General features: G+C 59.5%; 1 long non-coding RNA gene and 8 other non-coding genes across 9 annotated transcripts; 5 read left to right on the top strand and 4 right to left on the bottom strand.

Annotated features, from left to right (window-relative positions):
• Positions 1-2,087: 2,087 nt before the first annotated feature.
• Positions 2,088-5,845, bottom strand: LOC147823941 (uncharacterized). Its single transcript, XR_015443013.1, has 2 exons — positions 5,223-5,845; positions 2,088-4,811 (listed from the first exon to the last, which is right to left on the bottom strand). It is a non-coding gene; the product is annotated as an uncharacterized LOC147823941 (long non-coding RNA).
• A 63-nt stretch (positions 5,846-5,908) lies between these two features.
• Positions 5,909-5,980, bottom strand: Trnae-cuc (transfer RNA glutamic acid (anticodon CUC)). Its single transcript has one exon. It is a non-coding gene; the product is annotated as a tRNA-Glu (tRNA).
• A 277-nt stretch (positions 5,981-6,257) lies between these two features.
• On the bottom strand, positions 6,258-6,329 carry Trnag-ucc (transfer RNA glycine (anticodon UCC)). Its single transcript has one exon. It is a non-coding gene; the product is annotated as a tRNA-Gly (tRNA).
• Positions 6,330-6,649: 320 nt separating this feature from the next.
• Positions 6,650-6,721, bottom strand: Trnad-guc (transfer RNA aspartic acid (anticodon GUC)). Its single transcript has one exon. It is a non-coding gene; the product is annotated as a tRNA-Asp (tRNA).
• A 556-nt stretch (positions 6,722-7,277) lies between these two features.
• Positions 7,278-7,360, top strand: Trnal-cag (transfer RNA leucine (anticodon CAG)). Its single transcript has one exon. It is a non-coding gene; the product is annotated as a tRNA-Leu (tRNA).
• A 1,380-nt stretch (positions 7,361-8,740) lies between these two features.
• Trnag-gcc (transfer RNA glycine (anticodon GCC)) lies at positions 8,741-8,811 on the top strand. The gene has a single exon. It is a non-coding gene; the product is annotated as a tRNA-Gly (tRNA).
• A 1,894-nt stretch (positions 8,812-10,705) lies between these two features.
• On the top strand, positions 10,706-10,777 carry Trnad-guc (transfer RNA aspartic acid (anticodon GUC)). Its single transcript has one exon. It is a non-coding gene; the product is annotated as a tRNA-Asp (tRNA).
• A 327-nt stretch (positions 10,778-11,104) lies between these two features.
• On the top strand, positions 11,105-11,176 carry Trnag-ucc (transfer RNA glycine (anticodon UCC)). The gene has a single exon. It is a non-coding gene; the product is annotated as a tRNA-Gly (tRNA).
• A 283-nt stretch (positions 11,177-11,459) lies between these two features.
• Trnae-cuc (transfer RNA glutamic acid (anticodon CUC)) lies at positions 11,460-11,531 on the top strand. The gene has a single exon. It is a non-coding gene; the product is annotated as a tRNA-Glu (tRNA).
• The last annotated feature ends 2,054 nt before the right edge of the window (positions 11,532-13,585 follow it).

The raw sequence follows: 13,585 nt of genomic DNA, 5'->3' as shown, positions 1-13,585 counted from the left end.
GGAGACCCCTGGAGTCAGGTTCCAGTACGCACCTGCCTGCCCACTATACGGCGCGGGCCCGAGGAAAAAATTCACTAAGAGACAGAACTAGGACAGAAGGAGGGGTGCCGGGACGACCAGCGCCGCTGTAACCCACTCGGGCGCTGGACAGGCCCGGGCACTGACTTGCATTGGCAGTCAACTGGGGTCAAGGCCACGACCTGTGGTGTCTGTGGAAATTAACGTAAACGAGGCTCAGAAAGGACAAGACAAAGCATTCTCGAAGTAGGAACACAATGGACAAAATCTGATTGGAATCAGAACGTTGTCCTTCTAGTCTGAAGGTTGTAGTGGTGGGAACGGAGTCTGGGTGCGAGTTTCTCTGACCTTGTCACGCAGGCTTCGGCCAGACTCACTTCTATAAAGGAGCCAGTTGTGGGCTCAACTCTTTACACCCTGCCTTGGGCGTAATCAACATTAGGGTCCCGTGCAGTGGCAAGCCTGGGGATCCGGGTGAGAGAGGGGCAGGGGCCCGGGCGAGCTGGGCGGCGCTTGGCTGGCCAGGGGAGGGGAGGGGAGGGGAGGGGAGGGGAGGGGAGGGTGGGTCTTCTTCCAAGTCCCGCCTGCCTGCGGGGGAGCGCGGGTCGGTGGGTGCCGTGGGCTGCACGTGGGCCTCACTGGAAAGCAAGTCTGGGTGGCCCGTCCAAGGCTGAGCTCTGCCGTCGGCTTTGGGCAGCAACTACAGAAGAAGGGTGGCTACCAGGGCTGGACCCCGGGGGCAGCAGGAGAGCGGCGCACTCGGGGCGGGAGCTGAGGGGCCGGGCCCGGGGGTCAGTGGTGCAGACCGTGGCCCGTGCTAGGGCGGCAGGGGTGGGGGCGGCGGAGGCGGGGACGGGAACCGCACAAGTCCCATCTGGGCGCTGGGTCCTCGGGGGCGATCCAGAGCGGCAGAAAGGGTTTGTTTTAATGTTCTGCTCTTGTGTTGAATTTCTGCAATCTTGACTATTACATGCCTTGGTGTAGATTTTTTTCTTTTTAAATCATGGCTAACTGGAATGCCATGTGCCTCACTTATCTCTGTGTCAAATTCTTTGTCCCATGCTTGGGAAGTTTTCTGCCATTAGGTCTCTGAACAGATTTTCTTTTTTATGTCATTTGGGCCCTCTCCTGTTTTTTCATCGACTCCCATCATTCTTACGTTATTCTTCTTTGCATCATCTAGCAGCTGTCGGATTGACTTTTTGCGGTCCCTTGCTACTTTTAAGCGATCTTTCTTTTCATGACCGAACGCTAACCGCAATCCTGTCTGCAATGTCTGATCATCTGTCCTCACGTTAGCTCATTCTGCTGTGTGTGCTTTCAGTGGAAGTTTTGAACCTCTTGGATACCCGTTTGAATCTATCTCATGGATTCGATTTCTTTCCTAGATTGGGCTTCCGTGGCTTCCATCCTTTTCCTCAGCTCCTAGTTTTTGGTTTTGGTTTTGTTTTTCTTGTTTAAAATCCGTATCTACTCTACAGTCACTAACCGTGTCTGTCCCTATGGTCATCATCTCTGTAGTTATCCGAGAAATTATTTTCTTTTTAAAGAATAAATCAAAATGTGTGGAGCACAATGTATTGAACACAACACACTCAAGACGTAGAGTGTCTTTTATCACCCCTAGATATTCCTTGAGGTTCCTTCCCGGTATCTGGCGACCTTCAGTACTTCGCAGCAGCTGATGAGATTTCTGCCCCTGCAGACCGGTATGTTTTTTCTAGAACTTCATCAGATGGGAGCCATACAGTATAAACTCCGAGTCTGTCTTCACTGGCTGAGCATGTTTATGAGATTCGTGCACATGTTGCATGTGACAGTAATTTATTTCTTTTAACTGCCGAGTAATAACCCACTAAATGGATATATTGCAATGCGCTTATTCATTGTTCCAGTAGTAGTTGTTTCGGTTGTTTACAGTTAGGAGGCAACTATGAATAAAGCCGCTATGAGCATCTCTGTACAGGTGTTTATGGAATTACATAATTTAATTTCTTTTTTGTTGCTGTTGTTGCTTTGTTTGTTTGCTTTTTGGTACCGGGGACCGAACTCGGGTCCTTGCGCTTGCGCAGCAGGTGGTGAAACCACTGAGCTAAATCCCCGGCCCCTCATACTTTAATTTCTTTTGGGTAAATGTCTAGAAGCAGGATTTCTGGGTCATACGTAAGTTAATTGCATGTTGAACTTTATCAAAGATTTTAAAATGTTTTCTAAACTGTTTGAACCATTTCATATTCTCACCAGCAAAGCATGAGAACGTTGTTGCCCCACATCTTTGACAACACTTGGTATTGTGAGTCTTTTTAATTGTAGCCATTCCAGTGTGTACGTAGTTGTATCTCATCGTAGTTATACTTTGTATTTCCTTGAAGAGCAGACAGATGGAGCAATTTTCCATGGGCTTATTGACCATTTGCTCATTTTCTTTTCTGAATTTTGGGTTCAGCTCTGTTTGAGAACTTATTTCTGATGTGGCTCTTTCTAGAGCCTCATTCATCTGTTTTATTCCTTCCAGTGCTACCAATTCAGAGAGTCCAGATGGGTGGTTTTTTTCATTGTTCCACCTCATTGCCCCCTGGGTTGGCCTCTGGTGAGGTGTAAGTGTGGGGTTGCATCTTGCTTAAGTGTCTTCTCCCCAGGCTCGCCCTCTCTTCATGTATGGAGATATATATGCCTCCCTCTCTGTCTCTCTCTCTCTCTCTCTCTTTCACTTTCTCAGTTTAATTCCTGGGTTGAGGATTATGAATTGCTCATGGCAGGTAGCTTTCTCAGTGGTATTTCGAGCCCTCAGGAAATGACTACTTCTCAGAGATGTCTTCCAGGTGTAGCCAGCTTTTGAGTACTCTCTCTCTCTCTCCCTCTCCCTCCCTCTCCCTCTCTCTCACTCTCTCTCTCTCTCTCTCTCTCTCTCTCTCTCTCTCTCTCTCTCTCTCTCGTTATGGTCAGTTTATTAAGTTCAATGGTGAACGTTATCAGAAGAATATTCTCCTGAAAGTCATTTTTTCTTAGAAAAATGTGGAAAATTAAAACCCTCTCAGCACAGCCACAGATGCTGTGGCCCTCGAGCGAGTCCGGGTCGTCCTCAACATCCTCCCGCTCCAAGTCATCCAGCTCCTGGATCAAAGACTCGTGTACTTCCGCTTATTTCCAGCATCCTCCAAGAACTGGATAGATATCAGATGTGTCAAGATTATGATCGGTTTCAAACAGCTTGATTTTTTCCTTCTTCTTCTTCTTCTTCTTCTTCTTCTTCTTCTTCTTCTTCTTCTTCTTCTTCTTCTTCACCCGTTAATTTCCAAGAGTCCTGCATCCAACTTGGCTTTCCAACAGAAGAAATTCTCAATTGTAACAGGGGTGCTGTGGAATAATTGCTTCTCTGCTTCTTCTCCCTCTTCTGCTTCTTTTCCTTTCAGTTTCTTTGCTTCCTCTCTTCTCATTTTTGTTTTTATCTGATCTATTATTTCATTAAATTCTTCCTGCACTGCTGTCACCAGAGGAAAGATCATGACCACACCAAGATTTTCCTCAGCCCGTAGTGCTCATAATTTAAAAATGTCTCTGGCATCATTATCTACTAGGTTTTCCTGGGGCAATCCTTCATAAAGGGGAGCCCCATCCGGGTATTTTTCACTGTATGTAAACTGGAGGGTTTCGTCATTTTCTCCAGCCTCAGATGTCACGGTGATGGTGAAGCTGGTTGGAGTTTCTGATAATACTGTGAGGGGGTCGGAGCAGATGGACCCCAGAGCCTCCAGCTCGTTTCGCTGCTCCTCGCCTTAGTCTGTCAGCACAGCCCCGGCTGCTGCCCATGGATCACGCCGACGCTCAGCCAGCGCACCAAGGCCGAGTCCCGAGGCCTCCGGCCAGGCCCGGCCTCTGGCTTTTGGGTTTTGAGTGTGTGTGTCGCGAGATCGAACCTCTTCAGTCTCTTGCAGATGAGACGTTGCTGCCTATTTGGCCTAGCCCCTGGTTCTTTGGCACTGGCTCGTAGTATTGTTGATGACCCTTAGGCGATCTCAGTCTTGGCGTGCCAGGAAGAACGACTGATTAGAACCACTGTGTCACCTTGGCTAAAGCAGTACCATCAGCAATGACAATAGCATCAAACACAGCCTAGAGAGGGACAGACTGTGCTGACTATTAATTTGCTACCTTTCACCCTATGAACTGTATCTGTGGTTCTAGAACAAAATCTAAAACAGACCAGAAAACTGCCTGCAGTAAACGTGCCCTCAATAGGGCGATTTCACCCTCAGGGGAGAAAACTGAAGGGATGCTGGGAGGGGGCTGGGGAGAGGAATAGAGGAAGAGGAAGGGATTAGAAGCAAGGCTGGTGGACAAAGGAAGATTACACAAGCATTGGGGAGCTGGTGAAGAAGACAGGAGAGAAAGAGAGAAGGAAGAAATATGAACAAGAAAAGAACACAGCACAACCACCACAACAATAGCAAACTATAGACACGGCGTTCACGCAGCCACTGCCGCCCGCCGCCTCCGCCACTCCGTTCCAGTGGTGCGCTTCTCCGTGGAGGCCTCTGGGGTCGACAGTCGTCACCGTGGGTCTGCGGGCTCCAGCTGCCCTCCCCACGCAGTGAGTCAGGGCTCAGGGAGGAAGTGCCCGCTTGCCACGTCCTTCTGCTTGATTGAAGTCTCTCTTGGCTCTCGCCATGGGGCTTCAATTCTCCCTTCAGAAGCTGGGCGTGGTGATGCCCGCCCGCAATCGCACCGCTCGGGAGGCTGAGGCGGCAGGATCGCCACAAATTCGAGGTCAGCATGAACTGCACAGCGAGACCCTGTCTCCAGGAGAGGAGAGGATTGGAGAGGAGAGGGGAGAGAAATCTCCCTTCAGATCCTTGCTGGGTCCCGGGGACCCACTTGCCTGCGTCTTCCCTTCCTCGCATTGCTATATTCCAGCCTCTGCACACCAAATCTCACAGAGGCTGTTTCTCTGCTGTTCACCACTCCCCCGGCTTCTCGGAAGACAGGAAAATGAAGCGTCGGAAATGAAACGCGCACCCAGGGACCACTGGAAGCCCATGCCCAGGCCACACCTGCGACCACAGCCGCTGTGCTCGGCGTGACAGTGGGGAGTGGACCGTGGGATGCGGGCCGTGGGCTGTTGCCGACCGGCTCCTTTACGTCCATCCCTCGTCAGCCTTGCTCTGCCCCGTGGTCTCGTTCCCCCGATCTCCCCAGCTTCCTACCTGCTCACAGCCGTGCTTCCCCAGCCAGGCGTGGGGCGCCGAGGTTTCGGGCTCCGCTCAACGCCGGCACCCGCACCCGGCCCGCACGGCTGCTTGGCTGGCTGGGCGAGCGAGCCCGCAAGCCAGCGAGTCAGGGGACTGTGCTACGGAATTGGGCTCCTTTGGCCCGGCCGCGCCGACCACGGAGCCTGCGGGAGCCACGTCGAATTTGGCAAAAGAGAAAGCGTTTCCGGGCCTGGCGAGGTGGCCGAGCACGACGAGCCGCGGGCACGGAGAGCTAGGTGGCGGGCGTGCCACTGGGCCGGGGCGCGGGACGAGGCCAAGAAGGGAGGCTCCGTGAGGGCGGCTGAAGCCACTGGCGTCTACAGGGCTTCTTCCTTCCGCAACGCGGAGCGGGTCTCGTGGTTTTCAGGTGTTCCGAGTGCATCGCCGTCTAAGCCAAGGGCACCTGCGCGGATGTATTATCTGCGCGGTGTGGGTGTGGCCAGGCAGGCGTCAGGGCGAGAGCGAGGCCAGCAGGGAGCAGGGGAGGCGGCAGAAAGGGCGGGCCGGGGCCAAATGGGAGGGTCGCGTGCAGATGTAGACTGGAGGTGGCGCTCGCTGCCCGTGTCCGGTCGGGTCGGGTCGGGCCGGCCCGAGCAAAAGTCGGGGGGGGGCGGGGGAGGCCGGAGAGGAAGAAGAAAGGCTTCCCTGACCGGGAATCGAACCCGGGCCGCGGCGGTGAGAGCGCCGAATCCTAACCACTAGACCACCAGGGAGCGTCGGGCGGTCGGCTCCGCGTGTGCCTCCTGCGCCTCCTGCACCCTTGGCACGCGCCACGCCTCTGCCCGGCTCGCTTTGGAAAGCAGGGCCGGGCGCCCGCCTCCCGCCGCCGCGCCTGGCAACCCTGGCGCCCTAGCAGCCGGTTCCCCTCGCCGTGCGCGGCGCCGCGCCCTCAAAACGTCGGGCCGCTCCTTCGGCCTCGCACGCGCTCGCTCGCTTGCTTCTGAGCCTGGTCGCCACGGCCACCGCCACCTCGGCAAAACGTCGGCCCGCTGCGTTGGCCGGGAATCGAACCCGGGTCAACTGCTTGGAAGGCAGCTATGCTCACCACTATACCACCAACGCCGCGCACCCGCACCCTCGACGCGCCGCGAAGCTGCTTCGCTCCGCCCGCTCGCTGACCTCCGCGGGCGGCCGCTCTCGCGGCCTAGCCGCTCCCGAGCCCTGCCCGCGCGTCACCAGGGAGTCCCTCGTCACTCCCGCTGCGGGCCGGCCCCGCCCCTGGTCCGAGGAGACCTAGTGAAAGCCCGGCCAGGAGGCAGCGAGAGGGCGGGTGTGTGTGTGTGTGTGTGTGTGTGTGTGGCGGGGAGGCCGTGCGGGAAGTGGCGGGGCCCTGGGCGACTCCCCGCCCGGTCGTTCCGGCGGCGGGCAAAAAGGGCGGCTGCCTCCCCGTCGGGGAATCGAACCCCGGTCTCCCGCGTGACAGGCGGGGATACTCACCACTATACTAACGAGGACGACGGCGCCCGGCGCCCGGGACGCGCTCCCCTCTCCGCCGCTCAGCCCCGACCCCGGACCCCGCTCGCCCCAGGCCTCGGGCACCTGCTGCCGCCCCCACCCATTGCCGCCCACACCCAACGCAGGCACCCAGGACCAGGCGTCCCGGACACCGACCCACCGCACCCGCACCCGCACCCGACCGGCGTACAGCCATCCAGCGCGCCCTCGCGGGGGGCTTCGGACGCGCACTTCCGGCCGGGAGGAAGAGGCGCCGGCGCCGGCGCCGGCGCCGGCGGGCAGGAGGTGGGAGCGCGGAGTGCGAGCCCGGCAGGCGGGCGAGGGAAGATGGTCGGGCGCGGCGGAGCGGCTGGGCTGGGGAGGGGGCGCGGGTGGAGCCGTCGACGGGCCGGCCGGCCGGCGCAGGCGGGGAGGCCGAGCGAGCGGGAGAGGCTGCGCGGCTTCTTCAACCACCACCCCGGTCCCCGCCCCGCGCCCCGGTACTCGCACGCCGGCTCCACCGGGGCTCGGGCTCCGGCTCGCAGGCAGGCGAGCGGCCACGCGCCCAGACCCGCCGTCAGGATGGCCGAGCGGTCTAAGGCGCTGCGTTCAGGTCGCAGTCTCCCCTGGAGGCGTGGGTTCGAATCCCACTCCTGACAAGCCCACCTTTTGACGCGCACACGCACGCGCGCGCCCCATCGCCCCCGTTCCACCGGACCCTTGACGCACCTGCCTCTCCAGCTGCCTGCCCGGCCCCTTCTCGGGCGGGCACCCTCACTCTTCCCGCCCACCCGCTGCCCTCGCACAAGCTCAGATACCGCCGTCGCGGGCCCAAACCCGCCACCCTGGGCCCGCTGGCCGTGGTGGCACAGGCGCATTCTCAGCACAGCGGGTTCACGCGCTCCTCTGACCGCACCTTTCACCCGGGACCGACCGCCGCGTTTTCCGGACTCGCCCACCTCCACCCACGCGCACTGCCCAGACCTCTGCCCAGGGGCGTGGAACCTCGGCCGGGCGGTGGGGTGCTGGAGCCGGGTGGGGGGCACCACTCGCTCCGGCAGCACACCCCGACCCCGCCACCCCGCACCCTCCACGCCACCCTCCCGGCCCCTGCACCCAGCCCTCGGCCCCCGACTGCCCATCCCCTTCTCTCCACGCCCTGCCCTGCCCGGGACGCCTTCCCCGTCCCCGTCTGGCTGGGCTGTGCTCCCCAGCCCGCTTCTCCTGAGTGCTTCGTCCTGCCCACACCTGTCCCGCGCCTCACACGCAGCAGCTGAGACCCTAGCTGGCCAGGGACGCGGGGAGCGTGGCACCGACCACGGAAGTCCCGGCCCGGCCCGGCCCAGCCCAGCCATGGCCCCGGAAAGATGGTTCCCGTGTCGGTCCCTACCTGGCAAGCGCCACCGCCACTGGATGCGCCCGCCTGCCCCCCCAACCCTCCACATACCCCGCTCGCCCGGGAGCCGCGTCGCCCTCGGCGCCACAGCGCGTCCGCCACGGGGAGCAGCTGCTCCCTGGGCCGTTCCAACAGCACCCGTGCCGCCGGCGAAACCCGTCCCCCCTTCTGCGCCCCTTGGGGACTGGACAGTGGCTTAAGGCCACACCGGCTCTCAGCCACGCCTGGCGGGGGTCTCCCATCGTGCTCGGGCGTCCTGCTCGGGCCTCGGGCGCGGGCCTCGTTTGGTCCGGCTCCCGGCTTCCTCCGGCCACCCGGGCGGGCAGTCCGTGCGGCGGCGCGGGCAGAGTGGGACGCGTCCTGCCTCGCTCCCCCGGGGGTGGGGGGCGCGCGCAGCAGCAGCAGCAGCAGCAGCAGCAGCAGGAGAAGGGGGAGGAGAAGGGGGAGGGGGAGGAGGGAACCTCGACGAGCCATGCAGCCTGTCCTTCTGGTCACCTGCGGGGTCCTTTGCCTCATCGTGCCCTCGGCACAACCTCCGGTAGGACAGGTGTCCGGGACGGGCGGCCAGCAGGGTTGGGCGGCGGCGGCGGAGGCTGGGCGCCCCAGTGACAGCCCCCCTCCCGTGGGAGCTGCCATCGCCGGCGCATGGGTGGTTCAGTGGTAGAATTCTCGCCTGCCACGCGGGAGGCCCGGGTTCGATTCCCGGCCCATGCAGCGTCGAGTCCCCTTTTGGTCCTCCGGCCCCAAAGCCCAAGCCGCCCTGGCTTCTGCCTCCTTGTCCTCAAGGTGCCAGCTCCGCTTCGCTCAGCTCCGCCTCAGCCGGTCTGGGCGCGCGCCACTCACCGCTGCTCCTCCTTCCCAGCGCCGCGCTCTTCCCGCCCCGCTGGCCCAGGGCACTGGGACCCTGGCTCCTTGGCCCCCTCGGTCCCCACCCCGCGCCCTCCTCAACCGTCCCCCTCATCCGCGGCACCTTCCCTCTGGTTCCTAGTCGCTCTCTCTTCCTGCCCTTCCACCTGTGCGCTCCTTCCCACCTCGCTTCCACGCCTACCCACGGGTACCTGGCGACAGCCCCCGTTTGCCGCCCGCCTCCCCCCCTCCCGTTTCCTCACTGCCCAGACTAGGTCCTCAGCACGAGCCCCAAGCTGCCCGGGCGTCTTCTCACCGTCACTCACGCCCACGCTCGACCTCTCATTGAAGCGCACACCGGGACCACGCGAAGAGAATTCCAAGCACACCCGCGCGCTCTACTCCCTCACCTACCCTGTTCCTTCTCATCCGTCCCCCGACCGACTCCGGTGCCCCAACCGCACGTCCCTCGACGGGCACGCCCGCGCTCGCCCGCCCACACGCACACACAGGACGTCGCCCGGGCACTCTCAGCAGCTGGGCACCCGGATTCGCCTCTTGCTTCTGTCTCTTGGCTAGAGCCCCACCGCACGCCTCGCTGCGGGGGCGGGGGCGGGGGGGGGGAGCCCACGAGGGCCGAGTCCCTGTCTCTCCTCCGCTGGCCTTCCCTCACGCCTTGGGGACCTGGCCGAGAGCGCGCTCTCCAGTAGTCCAGTAGTGGGCTGCTCCGCTTCCCACCCGGCGCCCCAGCCGCCCTCGTCAGTCTCCTGGCCTGGAAGCGGGCCACCCCAACCTCCCCAGCCTCGGGGGCAGGGGCCCTCTGCACAGAACTCGCTTCCATCTCCCTGGAACCAGAGGCCCCCTCGCCACCACCCCTAGAGGCTACCCAGACCCGCTCCACATCTGCCCCGACCCCAGGTCCCACCCCTGCCGAGGGCGCCCCGGGCGCCCACAAGAACTGGCTGACTGACGGCAGCGCTCCGGGTCCTTGGTCCTTGCCCGGTTGCCCGAAAGTCCCAGACCGTGCTCTGCCCGCCCCCGTCCCCTCCCCCCCCCCCACCACGCCTTCTCCCACCTCGCAGCACGTGGCGTCAACCAGCCAGCCCTAGGGGCCTGGGCTGCGCTGCTCTCTACCGGACACCACACCTTCGCCCTTCCCCCTTCCCCCTTCGCCACCGCCCCGGCCACGCCCACCGCCCACCAGCCTCTCAGGCCCAAGGAAACCTCCCTAGGTGGTGGCTGCCGGAGACCCCTGGAGTCAGGTTCCAGTACGCACCTGCCTGCCCACTATACGGCGCGGGCCCGAGGAAAAAATTCACTAAGAGACAGAACTAGGACAGAAGGAGGGGTGCCGGGACGACCAGCGCCGCTGTAACCCACTCGGGCGCTGGACAGGCCCGGGCACTGACTTGCATTGGCAGTCAACTGGGGTCAAGGCCACGACCTGTGGTGTCTGTGGAAATTAACGTAAACGAGGCTCAGAAAGGACAAGACAAAGCCTGGCACCTCTTCCTCCCGGCGGGATCCGCGCGTTCGAAGCCCCCCACGAGGGCGCGCTGGATGGTTGTACGCCAGTTGGTTGCGGGTGCGGGTGCGGGTGCGGTGGGTCGGTGTCCGGGACGCCTGGTCCTGGGTGCCTGAGTTGGGTGTGGGCGGCAGTGGGTGGGGGTGGTGGCAGGTGCCCGAGGCCTGGGGCGAGCGGGGTCCGGGGTCGGGGCTGAGCGGTGGAGAGGGGGCGCGTCTCGGGCGCCGGGCGCCGTCGTCCTCGTTAGTATAGTGGTGAGTATCCCCGCCTGTCACGCGGGAGACCGGGGTTCGATTCCCCGACGGGGAGGCAGCCGCCCTTTTTGCCCGCCGCCGGAACGACCCGGCGGGGAGTCGCCCAGGGCCCCGCCACTTCCCGCACGGCCTCCCCGCCCCCCCCTCCCCTCACGCGCGCGCACACACACACACCCGCCCTCTCGCTGCCTCCTGGCCGGGCTTTCACTAGGTCTCCTCGGACCAGGGGCGGGGCCGGCCCGCAGCGGGAGTGACGAGGGACTCCCTGGTGACGCGCGGGCAGGGCTCGGGAGCGGCTAGGCCGCGAGAGCGGCCGCCCGCGGAGGTCAGCGAGCGGGCGGAGCGAAGCAGCTTCGCCGCGCGTCGAGGGTGCGGGTGCACGGCGTTGGTGGTATAGTGGTGAGCATAGCTGCCTTCCAAGCAGTTGACCCGGGTTCGATTCCCGGCCAACGCAGCGGGCCGACGTTTTGCCGCGGTGGCGGTGGCCGTGGCCGTGGCAACCAGGCTCAGAAGCAAGCGAGCGAGCGCGTGCGAGGCCGAAGGAGCGGCCCGACGTTTTGAGGGCGCGGCGCCGCGCACGGCGAGGGGAACCGGCTGCTAGGGCGCCAGGGTTGCCAGGCGCGGCGGCGGGAGGCGGGCGCCCGGCCCTGCTTTCCAAAGCGAGCCGGGCAGAGGCGTGGCGCGTGCCAAGGGTGCAGGAGGCGCAGGAGGCACACGCGGAGCCGACCGCCCGACGCTCCCTGGTGGTCTAGTGGTTAGGATTCGGCGCTCTCACCGCCGCGGCCCGGGTTCGATTCCCGGTCAGGGAAGCCTTTCTTCTTTCTCCCCGCCTCCCTTCCCCCCCCCCCCCCAGACTTTTGCTGGGCGGCCCGACCGGACCCGACCGGACACGGGCAGCGAGCGCCACCTCCAGTCTACATCTGCACGCGACCCTCCCATTTGGCCCCGGCCCGCCCTTTCTGCCGCCTCCCCTGCTCCATGCTCGCCTTGCTCTTTCTCTTCCGCAGCCCTTCCGCGTGCCTTGCCATCGTACGTGGCGGTGCCAACACACACACACACACACATACACACACCCGCCCACACTCACACACACACACACACCCGCCGGCCCGCACTCACACACACACAATACATCAGCGCAGCTGCCCTTGGCTTGGTCTCGGATGCACTCAGGGGACTTCTGAAAACCAGGTGACGTGCTCCTAGTTGCAGATGAAAGAAGCCCTCTGGATGTCTGTGGCTTCAGCTGCAGTGAGGGAGCTTCAGTCCTTCGCCTAACCGCGTCCCTCAGCCCAGTAGCAGATAGCATATCTACCGTTTTCTTTTGGGAATTCGTAAACGTACTATTTTTACGTAATTACATGTTTTCAATTTAAAACTTTGTATGATGTTAGGTATCCCTTCGTTTACACTCCTGACTGTGTGCTATGTAACCTACAAGTAAGGTGGTAAGTGCTGCATAATTTAATTTTTGTGTAATTGTTTGATAATCTTAGCATTATTGAATCTTCTCAGTGATATTTTGCTGATGTTCTCAAGTAGAAAGTGGAATAGTTTTTCTTTATCCAAAGCCAGTGATAATGAGACTTTCCCTGGTTTGTGTATGATTTGTTTCTGATGATGAAATGGAGAAAGTACTCCAACCTAACCCTTTGTAAATTTTTAGGTTGCTCACTCCACTGAAGGATCTGAAAAACAGATTACCGGGAGAAGCAGAAACATTTACTAGGGAAAACTTAGAGGACACAACTCAGGAATGGAATGCAGGAGCTGAGACAAATGAAGGACACTCTATTTTGGAATTGTATGTATTTTAAAATAAAGAGGCTGCTTTTAACCCAGGAAGTGAGTCAAATGGACTAAAAATTATGTGGTCTATCACCCTCTGGGGCCGAATAGTCCGACAATTGCTTACATATCTGAGCAGACCATTCATACCATCCTTGGGCAGCTAGGTCATAAATATGTCACCCCAGATTCCTTCGCCCCTTCAGTACCTATATAAGCTCACTTCCTTTCCCAGTTAATTGCTAATATCTTTCTCCCCTGGTGTTAGCCCATCCTCTCAGAGACGCAATCTTTCCCAGCTAGCTGCCACTGTCTCTCTCCCATTGTCAGTCCATCCACACACGGCTGTGATAAACTCTGCTTTTCCCAGATAGCTGCTAAAATCTCCTTATTTCTAGTCCCTGTTAACTGGAATAAACTTTTTCTCACAAGGAAGAGCCTGTCTTTTGTTTGATTCTGTATAACAGACATATTGAAATTTCACTATCTGTAGTCTTCCTTTTGGTCTGGTGGATTGGCCATTTGCATGTAAAAAGGGAATGGTGGAACCCATTTCAGGTAAATGGCAATTGCCCAGGCTTATTGTGATATGGGAGAAGAAAAAAAGGAAGAAAAAATGAATCAAAACAAACAAACCCCCCCCAAAACGGCTTGTGTGATGACTTGCAGATTTCATTTGTTAAACTATTATTTTCTTTGCCTCCTTTTGATATAGAGAGGATAGATGTAACTCCCAACTTGTTTGATGTCAGATACACTGAGTTCATATTCCCTGAAATCAAAGAATTAATTGTCAGGAACAATGGATGTTAGGAGTAGGAAAAATTATTGGGGAATAGAATAAGAATAAGAATAGCTCCTGAGAGACAGGAAGGTCAGGAATGGGTTGCCAAGGAGCACACTTCTCGAAGGTAGTTTTATATAGCAAAGTTACAAGTGATGTGTACAGTGTGGGTAAAAACTAATCGACCACTAAGATTATAAGTATAGTCGCTTTGGTAATATTGACCCAATAGTAACAAGGGTATATGGATGACATCATTAACCTTGGTCGATAATCTGTAGTCTTAAATCT

The sequence above is a fragment of the Heterocephalus glaber genome, unplaced genomic scaffold (genome assembly GCF_053883595.1).
Source record: "Heterocephalus glaber isolate CG9 unplaced genomic scaffold, H.glaber_assembly_v1.0 deba00001561, whole genome shotgun sequence".
Lineage (NCBI taxonomy): Eukaryota > Metazoa > Chordata > Mammalia > Rodentia > Bathyergidae > Heterocephalus > Heterocephalus glaber.
This window is presented reverse-complemented; position numbering and strand designations above follow the sequence as displayed.